The sequence below is a fragment of the Microcaecilia unicolor genome, chromosome 6 (genome assembly GCF_901765095.1).
Source record: "Microcaecilia unicolor chromosome 6, aMicUni1.1, whole genome shotgun sequence".
Taxonomy (NCBI): Eukaryota; Metazoa; Chordata; class Amphibia; order Gymnophiona; family Siphonopidae; genus Microcaecilia; species Microcaecilia unicolor.
In genome coordinates, this window is record NC_044036.1 from 85,476,598 (window position 1) to 85,493,096 (window position 16,499).

At 47.8% G+C, this 16,499-nt stretch overlaps 1 long non-coding RNA gene and 3 other non-coding genes across 8 annotated transcripts; all 4 read left to right on the forward strand.

Moving 5' to 3' along the window:
• Positions 1–1,547: 1,547 nt before the first annotated feature.
• LOC115472714 lies at positions 1,548–15,918 on the forward strand. 5 transcript variants are annotated; one of them, XR_003942547.1, is made up of 9 exons: positions 1,592–1,708; positions 2,310–2,356; positions 3,698–3,773; positions 3,996–4,049; positions 4,393–4,435; positions 10,923–11,022; positions 11,606–11,655; positions 14,846–14,869; positions 15,503–15,918. It is a non-coding gene; the product is annotated as an uncharacterized LOC115472714 (long non-coding RNA). The 5 variants fall into 5 exon arrangements; XR_003942546.1 differs by lacking the exons at positions 1,592–1,708; positions 3,698–3,773 and adding an exon at positions 1,548–1,585; XR_003942545.1 differs by lacking the exon at positions 3,698–3,773 and having other exon boundaries at positions 1,586–1,634.
• Positions 4,254–4,320, forward strand: LOC115473597. The gene has a single exon (XR_003942694.1). It is a non-coding gene; the product is annotated as a small nucleolar RNA SNORD75 (small nucleolar RNA).
• On the forward strand, positions 11,111–11,184 carry LOC115473630. Its single transcript, XR_003942722.1, has one exon. It is a non-coding gene; the product is annotated as a small nucleolar RNA snR60/Z15/Z230/Z193/J17 (small nucleolar RNA).
• Positions 15,338–15,410, forward strand: LOC115473622. The gene has a single exon (XR_003942714.1). It is a non-coding gene; the product is annotated as a small nucleolar RNA SNORD47 (small nucleolar RNA).
• Positions 15,919–16,499: the final 581 nt, after the last annotated feature.

Consider the following 16,499-nt stretch of genomic DNA (forward strand, 5'->3'; position numbering starts at 1 on the left):
CTTCCGAGTTCCAGACCCTCCTCCCTCCCTTCCAGTGCAAGTCCCCCTCACACCCCTCCCACCGAGTTACAGACTCCCCCCTCCCTCCGATTTCAACACCCACCCTCCGCGTTACTGACCCCTGGACCCCCCTACCGCGACCCTCTCGACCCCCCCCCTTTCCGCCGAAAACCCTCCCCTGCCGCCGTCGCGTACCTGTGCTGACGGGGGACCCCAACCCCCGACAGCCAAAGTCCTCCTCTTGTCTGTGCCGGCGTTGCTTGCTGGTCTGATCAAGTTTCTGTGCTTGCGTCTGATGTCAGATGCACGCACAGAAACTTTATCAGATCATTCAGCAAGCAACGTGGTAGCCGAGAAGAGGAGGACTTCGGCTGTCGGGGGTTGGTTTCCCCCGTCAGCACAGGTACGCGACGGAGTTGGCTCGCGCTGCTATGTTGTGATTGGGCACTGTCGCTGCTGACGCATCCGGAAGTGGGAGACGTTGGAAGCACGAATGCCTCAAGGCTTATGTCCACACAGCTTCAGAATGTTGGAGGTGCATATTAAATTGGATACCTAGAGAATTGCACAACCTTGTGAACTTAAATTTAAAATGGAACAAAGGAGAATTCAGTGGGGTTAATTAACACCCTCCCCACCTAATAAAAGAAGAAAAGTTTTCAAAACAAAATCCATAATCTGATTAATCTAGGGAAGTCTGCTCAGGATTATGAACAGGTTGCTTTTCAGGTGGTGCAGGATCTGGAGTCATTTGGGGTTGGACTTCAAATGATCCAAAAGCAGTCTGATCCCTTCCCAGACTCTGGAATATCTGATAATTCATTTTCACACTTTCATTATGCTAATTATGCTGCTGATTACAATATTAATATTCATATTGACCTTATTAATATTTATTAATACTGGTCTACTTTTCAGTTGGAAACAATTTTGCCATTTGGCAACACTGAAACAAACATGAACTGCTGCATCCATGTTTTCTTCTCTATTGCTGGTAGTATTTTTATTTATTCTCACTTATATTTTTAAATATGCCGGTTTGTGCAGCATGCGGATGTACATAGCGGAAGTATAATAATGAAATAACTTTTCATAGAGAGAGTTGTAATTTGCTGTAGATCGTAATTAGTGTGTTATTTGGAGGGGTTACTAGCACAAAATATAGTTTATAACTGCTGTTTCTACCAGCTACAATATATTTTTTAGTAATATTCAATTTTTAATGCTATTTAGATCTAAATATGGGAAGCTTTCAAATAAATTAAAAAGCGGTAAAATAAGTTAAAAAAATCTTTTGTCCTATACCTTTTAATGCACTACCTATCCAACTGGATCAACCTTTGTCTTTTTACAGATGGACCACGCATAGGCACTTAGGCAGTCTCTGTATAATCTTTTTTGCTATTGTTTTGGGTGTACTAAAACGGTCGCAAGCTCCACCTACTGGCTTCCTATAACGGGCTAGTCTCCCCGCCTCCAGTTGTATGTAACATCCTTGGGTCAGGCTTCCTGCCTGTCTCCCGGCAGCCACGCCTATGTGTGGGTAGCTATGATGTCACCTCCGGGGACGATATAAGGCGACCTCGTGTGTTTTCTCTGTCTTTCCTCCTTCGCCTTGTGGTTGTATGTTGGGGGTTAGTATTTTGGGCTGAATGGTTCTTATGCCTGTTTCGCTGTAATTTGTGGTGGGCGGTTGTTGTTTTGTAAGGTAATATAGTGTGGGAGGTGATTGGGGTGTTTTGGAAGCAAGGGTGAGGAGGATGGAGGTGGATTGCGTGACTGGCGGTTGGGCCTTGCTCCTAGTCTGCTTTTTGAGTTTGGCTATAACGCAGGATTTGGTCCCACGGGTTTAAATTAATGAGTCGTAGGGCTGGTGTATGTTGGCTGAATGTCTGTGAGTTCCGAGTAAGACAGGAATAACTGATATTGCGCGGAAGTTCATTCTTGTTTAGTACCTCTTTTGACTTTTATAATCTCGTTTTTCTGTTTTCTAGGCTTGCGCTGTAGATGTTCGTAATAACACATAGCAATAAGTTGCTTTATGTGAGAGGGGTGCCTTAGCTTATTTAGGATAAAAGTTGTTTTAAAATACAGTTGGGTAAATGGTCGGTTGTTCGACGTGTTCTGTCTTGGATGTCGGCTGTGCCACTGTGATGACCATTATTTGCTATTCTTAATAGACTAAGAGAATAATTTTTAATCCGCCTTTTTATTTTACGTTTAGGTGGTAACTTAGAACTCTGAATCCATTCACTTAAGACCGTAGCTTCTGACACACCCTGATGTATTTTCTTACTCTTATTTATTAGAGAATGATGGTGTCGTGGAAAAAGACCCGAGAGCAACTTATTTGTTGGTAAGTACTAGATGTTGGAATAGCGTTGAGGCATGGTTTTTGCATAAAATATTATGGCCCTTATTTGTTCCGACTTGGCTACTTAATATAACAAATATAAGAAACATGAACGAGTGTCTTTTTTTTTTTTTTTTTTTTTTTTTTCTCCGTGGATGGCAGGGCTGTAGTGCTGCAACCAATAAAAGTGCTACTCAGTTTGACGCTAGTGCTTTTAGTAGCAAGCAGTAGGCTGAAAACTAGGGAGACCTGTGTGCAAATCCTAGGTGCTGATGTACAAAGCATTAATGTGGCATTAGCTTGGTTTTCTTTCTGTAGGTGTTAATTGAGCAATGTGCAATGGTTTCATTGTGGATATTGCACTGAAACATTACAATGGAATGCATTAGAGCAGTAACCCACAAACTGATTGCTATATGCATTAAAGTGAACAGCTTACCGTGTTAAATAGTGTTTTCTGTTCTGACACTAGGCTGGGGGGGGGGGGGTATGGTGCTTTTAGTTTTCCCACTTTTTGGTTGGGTAGCCTTTAAGTTGGCAGCCCTTGGTGTGGTATGGAACCTTTATTGAAACCTGAAGATACTGAAAAGGAATTGTGTGTGTGTGTATATGGGGGGGGGGGGGGGGAGGAGAGTGGCAGAATAACAAAACAACATAACAGAATGGGACCAAACTTGATATGGGGAGTAAAATAAGTGAAGATGCCAAAGTTAATAAGGGATTCTATAAAGTCTCCAAAATGTAGCTATGCACTTTTGTGGGGGAAGTAGCTCAGTAGCATAGAAACATTTGTACACAATGTAGTAAATGGAATTTGTTCTTTTCAAGCAGTGTCCCTCTTAAGACTTGTCACATTCTGTGTGCCTACCTCTCACATTTTACATAGTAACATAGTAGATGCAAAAAAAGACCTGCACGGTCCACCCAGTCTGCCCAACAAGATAAACTAACATGTGCCATTTTTTGTGTATACCTTACCTTTGATTTGTACCTGTCTTTCAGGGCACAGACCGTATAATTCTGCCCAGCACTATCCCCACATCCCACCACCAGCCCTGATTTGTTCCTGAAATTGTAAAGAAAATTTGCAATAGCAATACACACTACAGTAAATCTGTTATCCATTACAGGGCCTGTGGGGATGGGGACAAACTTTGTCCCCATGCCATTCTCTACCTGCTGGTAAAGTGTGTGCCTTCATGTCTATGCACATACATCTATAGGGTTTGGCATTAATGGGTCACTTAGACATGACCACATGTACAAAAATGACTTTTTAAATTACCCTTAGTGTCTGGCAATATTTAAGCTTCAAATAAGGCATGCTATTTTACATTTATATAGTATGAAGCTAATGCAGGGTTATCTGAAGTTTGTCCTTTCTGGCCCCAAAATGCTGTCAACTACCAAGTCTGTACAGGTATGCAGTACTGTTACCTTTCATAAATGCTGAGATGATGGGAGGATACTCTGTATTAACTGGATTTAAAAAAAATAGCTCCTTGATAAGACTAGTGAGCGTTCCCAACTTTAAAGAAGTTGTTCCTGCCCAGAACAGACCAAATTGATTTATGCATTGATCAGACAAGTTTGGAAATGTGAAACTATTGTGAAAACTAATGAGTAATTTGGTTTTATTCAGTTTTGCTCTTCAAGGCCTTTTTGAAGGTGTATGCTGTTGGTTGAATATAAACTGGTAAGTAAAGGTTTTTAATGGTGGAAATTTTTAAGACTTGGGGGGGCAGTGAAGGGGGTTGAATATACCTAAAGCCAAGAATCTAGTAACCTGTTTCTCTTTGAATTAAATTATATGAAGGTCATGAATCTTTTTCCCACAATTTAACATTTGAAAAATTGGTGTAAATAAATTGGATAGTCTTCAGTGTACATATCTTACTGAAGCCCGTGATGTACAATTTAAGAGTAGTGGACAGAAAAGATTTCTGAAAATCATCAACACTGAGGCTTCATGATACTAATAGTTTTGTTTTGGCAAAAATAATTAAAATAGACTCTAAAATTTGAATTTTTCCTTTTAGGTTGTACGTTTTTGGAGCTGTAACCTCATGAACTTTTGCTCGGGTAACTTTCCTTTTTATTTATTTACTTGTGAAAGGGAGTAAATTCCTTGTAACTTGAGGGAAACGGGCAGGAAGTTTTCATAGAATTTCCTCTTTCTGACAGATTCTATACTATAAGGCCAGTTAGGGTTGTGACAGGAGGACTCAAACTGTGGGCTGTGTTCTATGGACGCTGGGGAGGGTAGTGGAATAGTAGTAGGCTGAATCTGGCCAGCGACTTACCTAGATAGTGATTGACCTAGGCTGTTACTCAAGAGTGCATACACATGATATTCATGTGTTCTCCGAGGACAAGCAGGCTGCTTGTTCTCACGACTGGGTTGACGTCCGCGGCAGCCCCCACCAACCGGAAGAAGCTTCGCGGGACGGTCGGCACGCAGGCCACGCCCACCGCGCATGCGCGGCCGCCTTCCCGCCCGTGCGCGACCGCTCCCGCCAGTTCCTTTTTTTCCGCGCCTGGAGAGAGTCGTGCTTTGCCGCTCTCTCTACTTCAGCCGCCGGATTCTTGCGATCGCGTATACGCGGATCGCGCTTCGTTAATTTAATTTAACTTCCTTTTATTATCTTTTCTTTTAAAAAAAAAAAAAAAAAGACTGCGCGTGTGGAGCACGCGCTCCCCTTTCCCTCGCTTCCAGCGGGGACGCCTCGTTGCGGCCTAGTGGCCGCTCGGTCGGCTGGTTTTTTCGTGGTGTGATTTTAGCCACCATTGCCGACTTTGACTTCGCCGACGCGATTTTTCCGTCGATGTCCTCGAAGGTCCCGAGTGGATTTAAAAAGTGTGGTCGCTGCGGCCGGCCGATCTCGCAGACCGACACCCACGCTTGGTGCCTCCAGTGCCTCGGGCCGGAGCACAATCTCAAGTCGTGCGCGCTGTGTCTCGGTCTCCGGAAACGGACTCAGGTTGCGAGGCAAGTTCTGCGGGACTGTCTTTTTGGAACTTGCGCCGGCCCCTCGACGTCGACCTCGACGGCATCGGTATCGAAGGCCGGATCTTCGGTACCGGTATCGATGCCCGAGACATCGGCAGCGACCCCAGGAGAACAGGTCCCGTCGGCCCGCCGGTCCGCCGGTGAGAGTGGGGTTGAGAGGCCGCGTGGGCTGTCGGCCCCGGTCACTCCCTCAGCTCGTGAGCCACGGGACCGAACCCTGTCGGACCCTGGTACCTCGAGACCGAGGGGGATCGACCTCCTCCTCCTCCATGCCCTCCGGCGCGGTGACGTGCACCGGAAAAAAAGACAAGAAGCGCCGTCACCGGGAGCCCTCGGTGCACCCTGAAGGGGAGTCGACGCCGAAGCGTCATCGCAGAGAGGAGAGATCTCCGTCGGTGGGGAGGTCCCGACGCGTCGGGGTTCCGGCACCTCGGTGCCGTCTCCTGGCCCCCAGCAGCTTCCGGCACCGACACCCTTACCGGCCCCACCGCCTTTCCCGGCAGCGGGCCTGGACGAGTGCCTCAGAGCCATCCTTCCGGGGATCCTGGAAGGGCTGATGCGCCAGGCTGTGCCGGCGTCGGGGGTGCTTGCGCCCCCGGCGCCGATGACTGTGGCGCCGGCGAGCTCTAGCCCGGCGCCGGGGCTGTCGACACCGCCGCCGCTTGCGGTGCCGGTCTCGACCGCCACGCAGGTGGAGTCCCCGTCGACGTCGATGGAGGGAGCTCCGTCCCCGCCGGCGCGGGAGTCCACCGCTCGACGACACCGAGGCCTCGGTGCCTCGACGTCGAGCCGGGCCCGGTACCGGACTCAGCTACATGAGCTAATGTCCGATACCGAGGATGAGGACTCATGGGGGGAAGAGGAAGACCCGAGATATTTCTCCTCAGAGGAGTCTACGGGCCTTCCCTCGGACCCCACGCCGTCACCGGAGAGGAAGCTCTCACCTCCTGAGAGTCTCTCCTTTGCCTCCTTTGTGCGGGATATGTCTATAAGCATTCCCTTTCCCGTGGTCTCTGTGGAAGAGCCGAGGGCCGAGATGCTCGAGGTCCTCGACTATCCATCACCACCTAGAGAGTCCTCCACGGTACCGCTGCACAATGTCCTGAAGGAGACGCTTCGGAACTGGGTGCGACCACTAACTAACCCCACCATTCCCAAGAAAGCAGAGTCCCAGTACAGGATCCACTCTGACCCAGAGCTCATGCGGCCCCAGTTGCCCCATGACTCAGCGGTCGTGGATTCTGCTCTCAAGAGGGCACGGAGTTCGAGGGATACCGCCTCGGCGCCCCCGGGGCGGGAGTCTCGCACTCTGGACTCATTTGGGAGGAAGGCCTACCAATCCTCCATGCTCGTGACCCGCATCCAATCTTACCTGCTCTATATGAGCATCCACATGCGGACCAATGTGCAACAGCTGGCGGACCTGGTCGATAAGCTCCCGCCGGAGCAGTCCAGGCCATATCAGGAGGTGGTCAGGCAGCTGAAGGCGTGCAGAAAGTTCCTGTCCAGGGGGATTTTTGATACCTGTGACGTGGCATCTCGTGCTGCGGCCCAAGGTATAGTGATGCGCAGGCTCTCATGGCTGCGTGCCTCTGACCTGGACAACCGCACCCAGCAGAGACTGGCTGACGTCCCTTGCCGGGGGGATAATATTTTTGGCGAGAAGGTCGAGCAGATGGTTGACCAACTGCATCAGCGGGAAACCGCTCTCGACAAGCTCTCCCACCGGGCGCCTTCAGCACCCGCCCCCGCGGGCGGGCGTTTTTCCCCGGGCTCGGCAGGCTGCACCCTATTCTTTTGCGAAGCGTAGGTACAACCAGCCGGCCCGAAGGCCTCGTCAGGCACAGGGACAGCCCCAGCGCGCTCGTTCCCGTCAACAGCGTGCGCCTAAGCAGCCCCCTGCGCCTCCACAGCAAAAGCCGGGGACGGGCTTTTGACTGGATCCACGGGAACATAGCCGCCCTACAAGTGTCCGTACCGGACGACCTGCCGGTCGGAGGGAGGTTAAAATTCTTTCACCAAAGGTGGCCTCTCATAACCTCCGACCAGTGGGTTCTCCAAATAGTGCGGTGCGGATACGCCCTGAATTTGACCTCCCTGCCTCCAAATTGTCCTCTGGGAGCTCAGTCTTTCAGCTCCCATCACAAGCAGGTACTTGCAGAGGAACTCTCCGCCCTTCTCAGCGCCAATGCGGTCGAGCCCGTACCACCCGGGCAGGAAGGGCAGGGATTCTATTCCAGGTACTTCCTTGTGGAAAAGAAAACAGGGGGGATGCGTCCCATCCTAGACCTGAGAGGCCTGAACAAATTCCTGATCAAAGAAAAGTTCAGGATGCTTTCCTTGGGCACCCTTTTGCCAATGATTCAGAAAAACGATTGGCTATGTTCCCTGGATTTAAAGGACGCATACACTCGCATCCCGATACTGCCAGCTCACAGACAGTATCTCAGATTCCGCCTGGGCGCACGGCACTTTCAGTATTGTGTGCTGCCCTTTGGGCTCGCCTCTGCCCCACGAGTGTTTACAAAGTGCCTCGTGGTGGTAGCGGCCTACCTACGCAAGCTGGGGGTGCACGTGTTCCCATATCTCGACGATTGGCTGGTCAAGAACACCTCGGAGGCAGGAGCCCTCCGGTCCATGCAGTGCACTATTCAACTTCTGGAGCTGCTAGGGTTTGTGATAAATTACCCAAAGTCCCATCTCCAGCCAACTCAGTCTCTGGAATTCATAGGAGCACTGCTGAATTCCCAGACTGCTCAGGCCTACCTTCCCGAAGCGAGGGCCACCAATCTCTTGGCCCTGGCTTCGCAGACCAGAGCGTCTCAGCAGATCACAGCTCGGCAGATGTTGAGACTTCTGGGTCATATGGCCTCCACAGTTCATGTGACTCCCATGGCTCGTCTCCACATGAGATCTGCTCAATGGACCCTAGCTTCCCAGTGGTTCCAAGCCACCGGGAATCTAGAGGATGTCATCCGCCTCTCCACCAGTTGCCGCACTTCACTGCTCTGGTGGACCATACGGACCAATTTGACCCTGGGACGTCCATTCCAAATTCCGCAGCCCACGAAAGTGCTGACGACGGATGCATCTCGCCTGGGGTGGGGAGCCCATGTCGATGGGCTTCACACCCAGGGTCTGTGGTCCCTCCAGGAAAAGGATCTGCAGATCAACCTCCTGGAGCTCCGAGCGATCTGGAACGCACTGAAGGCTTTCAGAGATCGGCTGTCCTGCCAAATTATCCAAATTCGGACAGACAATCAGGTTGCAATGTATTACGTCAACAAGCAGGGGGGCACCGGATCTCGCCCCCTGTGTCAGGAAGCCGTCGGTATGTGGCGTTGGGCGTGTCTGTTCGGCATGCTTCTCCAAGCCACGTACCTGGCAGGCGTAAACAACAGTCTGGCCGACAGACTGAGCAGAGTCATGCAACCGCACGAGTGGTCGCTCCATTCCAGAGTGGTACGCAAGATCTTCCGAGAGTGGGGCACCCCCTCGGTGGATCTTTTCGCCTCTCAGACCAACCACAAGCTGCCTCTGTTCTGTTCCAGACTTCAGACACACGGCAGGCTAGCGTCAGATGCCTTTCTCCTTCATTGGGGGACCGGCCTCCTGTATGCTTATCCTCCCATACCTTTGGTGGGGAAGACCTTACTGAAGCTCAAGCAAGACCGCGGCACCATGATTCTGATAGCGCCCTTTTGGCCCCGTCAGATCTGGTTCCCTCTTCTTCTGGAGTTGTCCTCCGAAGAACCGTGGAGATTGGAGTGTTTTCCGACTCTCATTTCGCAGAACGACGGAGCGTTGCTGCACCCCAACCTTCAATCCCTGGCTCTCACGGCCTGGATGTTGAGGCGTAGACTTCGCTGCGTTGGGTCTGTCTGAGGGTGTCTCCCGGGTCTTGCTTGCCTCTAGGAAGGATTCCACTAAAAAGAGTTACTTTTTCAAGTGGAGGAGGTTTGTCGTTTGGTGTGAGAGCAAGGCCCTAGAACCTCGTTCTTGCCCTGCACAGAACCTGCTTGAATACCTTCTGCACTTATCAGAGTCTGGCCTCAAGACCAACTCAGTAAGGAATCACCTTAGTGCGATTAGTGCTTACCATTATCGTGTGGAAGGTAAAGCCATCTCTGGAGAGCCTTTAGTCGTTCGATTCATGAGAGGCTTGCTTTTGTCAAAGCCCCCTATCAAGCCTCCTACTGTGTCATGGGATCTCAACGTCGTCCTCACCCAGCTGATGAAACCTCCTTTTGAGCCACTGAATACCTGCCATCTGAAGTACTTGACCTGGAAGGTCATTTTCTTGGTGGCAGTTACTTCAGCTCGTAGGGTCAGTGAGCTTCAAGCCCTAGTAGCTCATGCTCCATATACTAAATTTCATCACAACAGAGTAGTGCTCCGCACTCACCCAAAGTTCCTGCCGAAGGTGGTGTCGGAGTTCCATCTTAACCAGTCAATTGTCTTGCCAACATTCTTCCCCAGGCCGCATACCCGCCCTGCTGAACGTCAGTTGCACACATTGGACTGCAAGAGAGCATTGGCCTTCTACTTGGAGCGGACGCAGCCCAACAGACAGTCCGCCCAATTGTTTATTTCTTTCGACCCTAACAGGCTAGGGGTCGCTGTCGGGAAACGCACCATCTCCAATTGGCTAGCAGATTGCATTTCCTTCACTTACGCCCAGGCTGGGCTGGCTCTTGAGGGTCATGTCACGGCTCATAGTGTCAGAGCCATGGCAGCGTCGGTGGCCCACTTGAAGTCAGCCACTATTGAAGAGATCTGCAAGGCTGCGACGTGGTCATCTGTCCACACATTCACATCTCATTACTGCCTCCAGCAGGATACCCGACGCGACAGTCGGTTCGGGTAGTCGGTGTTGCAGAATCTGTTTGGGGTGTAAATCCAACTCCACCCTCCAGGACCCGAATTTATTCTGGTCAGGCTGCACTCTGTTAGTTGTTCTTCGTAGGTCAATTTCTGTTGTACCCTCGCCGTTGCGAGGTTCAATTGACCTGGGTTATTGTTTTGAGTGAGCCTGAGAGCTAGGGATACCCCAGTCGTGAGAACAAGCAGCCTGCTTGTCCTCGGAGAAAGGGTATGATACATACCTGTAGCAGTTGTTCTCCGAGGACAGCAGGCTGATTGTTCTCACCTACCCTCCCTCCTCCCCTTTGGAGTTGTGTTTCATATTTTATTGCTTGTCATTCAACTGGCGGGAGCGGTCGCGCACGGGCGGGAAGGCGGCCGCGCATGCGCGGTGGGCGTGGCCTGCGTGCCGACCGTCCCGCGAAGCTTCTTCCGGTTGGTGGGGGCTGCCGCGGACGTCAACCCAGTCGTGAGAACAATCAGCCTGCTGTCCTCGGAGAACAACTGCTACAGGTATGTATCATACCCTATATCCACTTACATTAGAGATGGACAGGAAACCAAACTGCTCTAGGCTACAGATCCTCTGCATTGAATGCTTCTTATACTGCCATTTTTGGGAGAAAACCAAAATTGGGTATCTTGAAGTGATACTTAGTGTGCTGTGTAGTTGGTAACCAAACTCTCTGTTTCTAGCCAGTGCAGCTAATAACACTAGATGGGAGAAGGAAACTTTGCCTAACCGGAGTTTCTGCTGAACTTGAAGATTCAGTTAGTGATGTAAAAGGTTAATTTGGTAAGTATATGCATGAAATAGACTGAACATTGGCAGGAGTGAGTTTTTGTATATAAAGGGTGAGCTACACTGTTTTTTTGTGAAACAGAGGATGTACATGATGAAAACATAGTTCAGCTGATCTATGAAGAATTAATCTTTCGCTCCTATCTGATGCATCCTCCAGGTCTCTTAAGCAGAGTTATAAAAGTAGCAATATTTACCTACTTTATGCTTGTACACATCTGTAGCTGCCACAGGGATGCTTAACAGGGCATAAAATGAACCAGTTTAGTTGTGCAATTCTCTTGCACATAATTTGACTTGATGAATGTAGTCATAATCAGCAAGACCAGATAGTAGTAGTCTTAACAAACCTTTGAGATTCTTAAAGCACTTATGCTGTTCAGCAGTAGTACATCTAAAAACTAAGCTGACCCCTTGTTAACTTGAGTAAGTTTCATATCCAATGCTTCATAATAGCTACTTTTTGTTAGAAGGCAGTTGTCAAATGCCAGGAATGTGTATACCACCCTAGAGCTACCTGCATCTAAGTGCATTTGGGGAGTTGTAGATGCATTGATCAATCCATTTTTTTCCCCAGGCTATGCTGAATAGAAAGGCTAAAATTTCCCATGCATCATTTGATCCTAGGTATGTTGACGGTTGTATCTATTCTGGAATGTATGAAATAGTGCTGTCCAATTCATGATTTATCAATTCCATTTGGAAAAAATAGTCCTGATTCGAGATTTCCCCACCTCCCTCCCTCACCTGCTGTCACCCAAGCCACTGCTTCCCGGGCGGTTCACCTGCAGGCAGCTCTCAGATCCCACCTACCTGCCCTCAGCTCCCAAACAACCCTCCTTTCATTCCTGCCATCCTGGGGGGGGGGGGGGGGGGTTTAAATCTTTTACCTCAAGTCGCAGCGCTGGCAGTGAAACCAACCAACCCACAGCTCCGCCTCCTGACACCCTCCGCCCTGTGCCCCGTCTCCTCCGCGGGTTGTTGCCACCATTCCCCCCTCCATCTTACCGGGCCCGTGCAGCGCCTCTCACCTCTATGTGAAGGCGCTGCACGGGCAAGAAATCAGCTGACGCCTCTGTCTTCGCTCATTCTTCCTTCGCGTCTCTCCTTTTGGGCCCGCCCCCGTCTGACGTAAGTAACCAACGTAGGTTACTTACGTCAGACAAGGGCAGGCCTAAGAGGAAAGGACGTCCTCCTTTGCTCCTGGGCCCGCCCTTGTCTACCGTTAATAACCAATGTTGGTTACTTACATCAGACGGGGGCGGGCCCAAAAGGAGAGAGATGCGAAGACAGAGGCGTCAGCTGATCTTGGCGTGCAGCACCTTCACGTAGAGGTGAGAGGCGCTGCACGGGCCCGGTAAGAGGGAGGGGGGCCCGATGGAGGGGGGGAATGGCGGCGACGACCCGCAGAGGTGGGGCACAGGGCGGAGGGTGTCAGGAGGCAGAGCTGTGGGGTTGACAGAAGAGTAGAGAGGAATGGAGGGGGGGCCGGCCGGGGCTTCTAAAGTAAGGATTTCTTCATTTTGCTTTTTAAATTTATAATGCGGGGAGCAGCGGCGATCTCGGACGTGGTGGGGGGGCAAGGCCGTTCAAACAGGACGCTCCTGACGACCGCCTTTGCCCCCTCCCGGTCCTTTATTTTTTAACTTCTGGATTGCTTGGAGCGGGAGCAGCGGCGACCTGGGGCATCAAAGGATGCCTCTGGCACGTGTTTTCCCCCCCCCCCTTGTTCTTTTTTTTTTATTTTTTTTTATTTTAAGTTCTACATTAGAGTTTTTAGCCGGAGAGCCCTAACGAGAGGTACAGACCTCTTGTTAGATTTCTCAGCGTTTTCCTTTGTTAAACCAATCGGAAAACATTAGTGAATGCCATTTCAAAAGGGTTTCTACACTAATTGCTCATCTGCATTCCATTTTTGTTAGCTGCTACGGTCCTCGAAAAATGGGCTTTAGTACATGCAACGGTTGGCAATTTCTTCGATAAAGGGTCACTAAAGTTTTGTGCATCTGGGCCTAAAATAGGTCATGAAGGCCTTATTCAATAGGGTTCCCTGCTTCAAAGACCTTCCATATTTTTCAACCTCTGTCTTTTGTCAGAAGTCAGAGAACATAGCTGTTGAGTACAACTACTGCAGGGACCCATACAAGTAAATTTGGTTTTACCCCATCTCCAGCCTCCCTTTCCTAGCCAAGATACTTGAATGTGCTCACCACTGTTTTGACTTTTCATCTCAAGCTATTCTTGATCCACTTCAATCTGGCTTTCACCCTCTTCAACTGAAACAGTGCTTGCTAAAGGCTCCAATGACCTGTTCCTGGCCAGATCCAAAGGTCTCTATTCTATCCTCATTCTTAATCTATCTGCTGCATTTGACACTGTTGATCAAAGCCTACTCCTTGATACGCTGTCCTCACTTGGATTTCAGGCTCTGTTCTTTCCTGGTTTTCTTCTCTCCCAGCACACCTTTAATGTATACTTTAGTGGATCCTTCTCTATTTCTATCCCACTGTCAGTGTACCTCCAGAGATCTATCCTGGGACCTCTTTTCTCCATCTATAGTTCTTCCCTCGGTACTCTGATCTCATCTCATGGTTTTCAGTATCATCTTTACACTGTTGACTCCTAGATCTACCTCTCCACACCAGAAATCTCAGCAGGAATCCAGGCCAAAGTATCAGCTTTCCTGTCTGACATTGCTGCCTGGATGTCTCAGCGCCATCTGAAACTAAACATGACCAAGACTGAGCTTCTTATCTTTCCCCTAAACCAATCTCTCCTCTTCCCCTGTTCTCTCTTTCTCTGGATAACACTCTCATCCTCCCTGTCTCAGCTCGTAACCTTGGGGTCATCTTCATCTCTTTTCTCTCATTCTCTACATATTCAGCAGACTGCTAAAACCTGTCGTTTTTCTCCTATAATACCAAAATTTGCCCTTTCCTTTCTGAGCACACTACCAGAACCCTCATCTACACTTATCACCTCTCGCTTAGACTATTGCAACTTGCTTCTCATAGGTCTCACTTAGCCATCTCTCTCCTCTTCAATCTGTTCAAAATTCTGCTGCATGACTAAATTCCACCAGTGTTATGCTCATATTAGCCCTCTCCTCAAGTCACTTCACTGGCTTCCTATCTGTTTCCACATACAGTTCAAACTCCTTATTGACCTATAAGTGCATTCGCTCTGCAGCTCCTCAGTACCTCTCCACTCTCATCTCTCCCTACATGCCTCCCCAGGAACTCGTTCACTGGGTAAATCTATCTGCACCCTTCTCCTCCACTGCTAACTCCAGACTCCGTTCCTTTTATCTTGCTGCACTATATGCCTGGAATAGACTTCCTGAGCCGGTACGTCAAGCTCCATCTCTGGCTGTCTTAAAATCTAAGCTAAAAGCCCACCTTTTTGATGCTGCTTTTAACTCCTAACCCTTATTCTATCATTCCCACTTTAATATTCCCTTATCTCTTGTTTGTCCTAATTAGATTGTAAGCTCTGTAGGGCAGGGACTACAATCTTTCTTTATGTTCAAGTGTATAGCGCTGCATATGTCTAGTAGCACTTTAGACATTAGTAGTCATTGACATATTCTTCCCAAGAGTCATTGAAACTAGCCTATTTTCCCAAAGTTGCATTTATTAAAAAAAACAACCCTGCTTATCCCTTCTCCCTGTTACATTCTGTATATGATGAACTGTAGAATCAGGTCTCTGACTTGCCTCTCTGAGGATAAAAATGACCCAGTGCTGATGCAGACTACAGTAATGTATAAATATGAAGAATTATGGTAACATTCTAACTTAACTCTCTTTATTCCTAGGCCTCCAGAGGATTTCTATGTTGTGTAAGTCTTCTGTTTTAATACTGATCCAAATGGTTTAGTATGAGAACTCAAGGGCTTGTAGGAAGAGATCCCTTGCATATGTCTGTATTCTACAATAATGTAAACTCATTCATCTTCAAACAGGGTTAAAAGTTATACAAAGAAGCAGTTCTTTTGCTTTGCAGGCGTAGTATGGAAACACACACATTAGAAGCTACCATCTAGCTGGTCCTTCACTGAATCAGTGCTACAGCACCTTTTTCTCATTGTCACATGGAAGAAACTTCCCAGGGAGCCTAGTAGTATCTTAACCCTTTGTGGCATTTGCTTGTTCCTGAGGTCATTTAAAGCCACATACTGTGAAAGCCAGTGCCTAGCTGTTGAATAGTAAAATGAGCAGATCCTAAATTAGCAAACTAAACTTGATGCTATGTAAAGTGTGGGGAGGGGGAGAATGGTGACAGTAAGATAGGTGATGTCCAGTCTTGTAACCAGTGATGAATACTGATTCTGCCATATGAATCACACTGATATAACTTCTTACCGTTCCATTTCTGAGGTTACTTAGGTTGGTTTATATGACATGACTAGTATAGCTGCATTCTTTAACTTTTATTTTAAATAGCTTTATTTTTTTTCCTATCTGATTTGTAGGTGAAGAGGACAAACTTAACACTACAGAAGTCAAAGGCTGTGGTGGATGGAAGATAAGATACATACTGGGTCAGACAAGGGGTCTATTTAGCCTGGTATCCTGCTTCCAACTGCTTAGTCCAGGTCACAAGTACCTGGTAGAAAACTGCATTTACTAACAATATTCCATGAGTTTCTGGATGAGGACAAAAAATCTTTCACTGACCCTAGAGATGACAAAGAAAAACCCTAACTTTCATGGTTAAACATCTGCATTATAGCTCAAACATGAACAAACTTGCAAATTCAATTACTGGCACTGATACTTAATCTCTGCAGCTTTTGTGTGATATTCACATCAAATGTAATCCATAACCAAGTTGTAACAAATGCATTTCTATTCATATCTTATTGTAAGCCACACTGAGCCTGCAAAAAGGTGGGAAAATGTGGGATACAAATGCAATAAATAAAATTGTAATTTTCTAGTGGCTTTAAATATTTTTAGTGGTTGTCTAGATAATAGATTCAGTGGCAAGCTTTTAGAAATAAGTCTTCCACTAGTTATTAGAATCATTATGTAAAGTGTTATTACTTAAGTGTTGTTCTAATCAAATCTAAACCAACCTTTTCTTGATGTTACTAGATTAGTTGGTTTTCAGTATTTCAGGGGCTAAAAACTAGAAGTCCCCTAAAAAAAAAAAAAACTGAGCAAGCATAAGCAGTCCAATAATGATGTACAGTAGTTTTATTCATCTATATTCAGTGAAACCTCGATCTTCTTATAGCAATAAGACCTAATGGGCTGTGTTTCAGCATGCAAGCCTTTGGGTCCTTCTAAAGAGCAATATAAAGTCTAAACAGATTTAAATTATTGACCAGTCTTGGACATTTTTGGTGACTTCATTTGTGTTTTTAATATTTATATATTTTAGTAGTTCATGCCATGTCCATCTGGTTATACTGAGATGGGAGGGGGCTGTAAACACTTATACAATAAATGTAATCTTTTCATAAA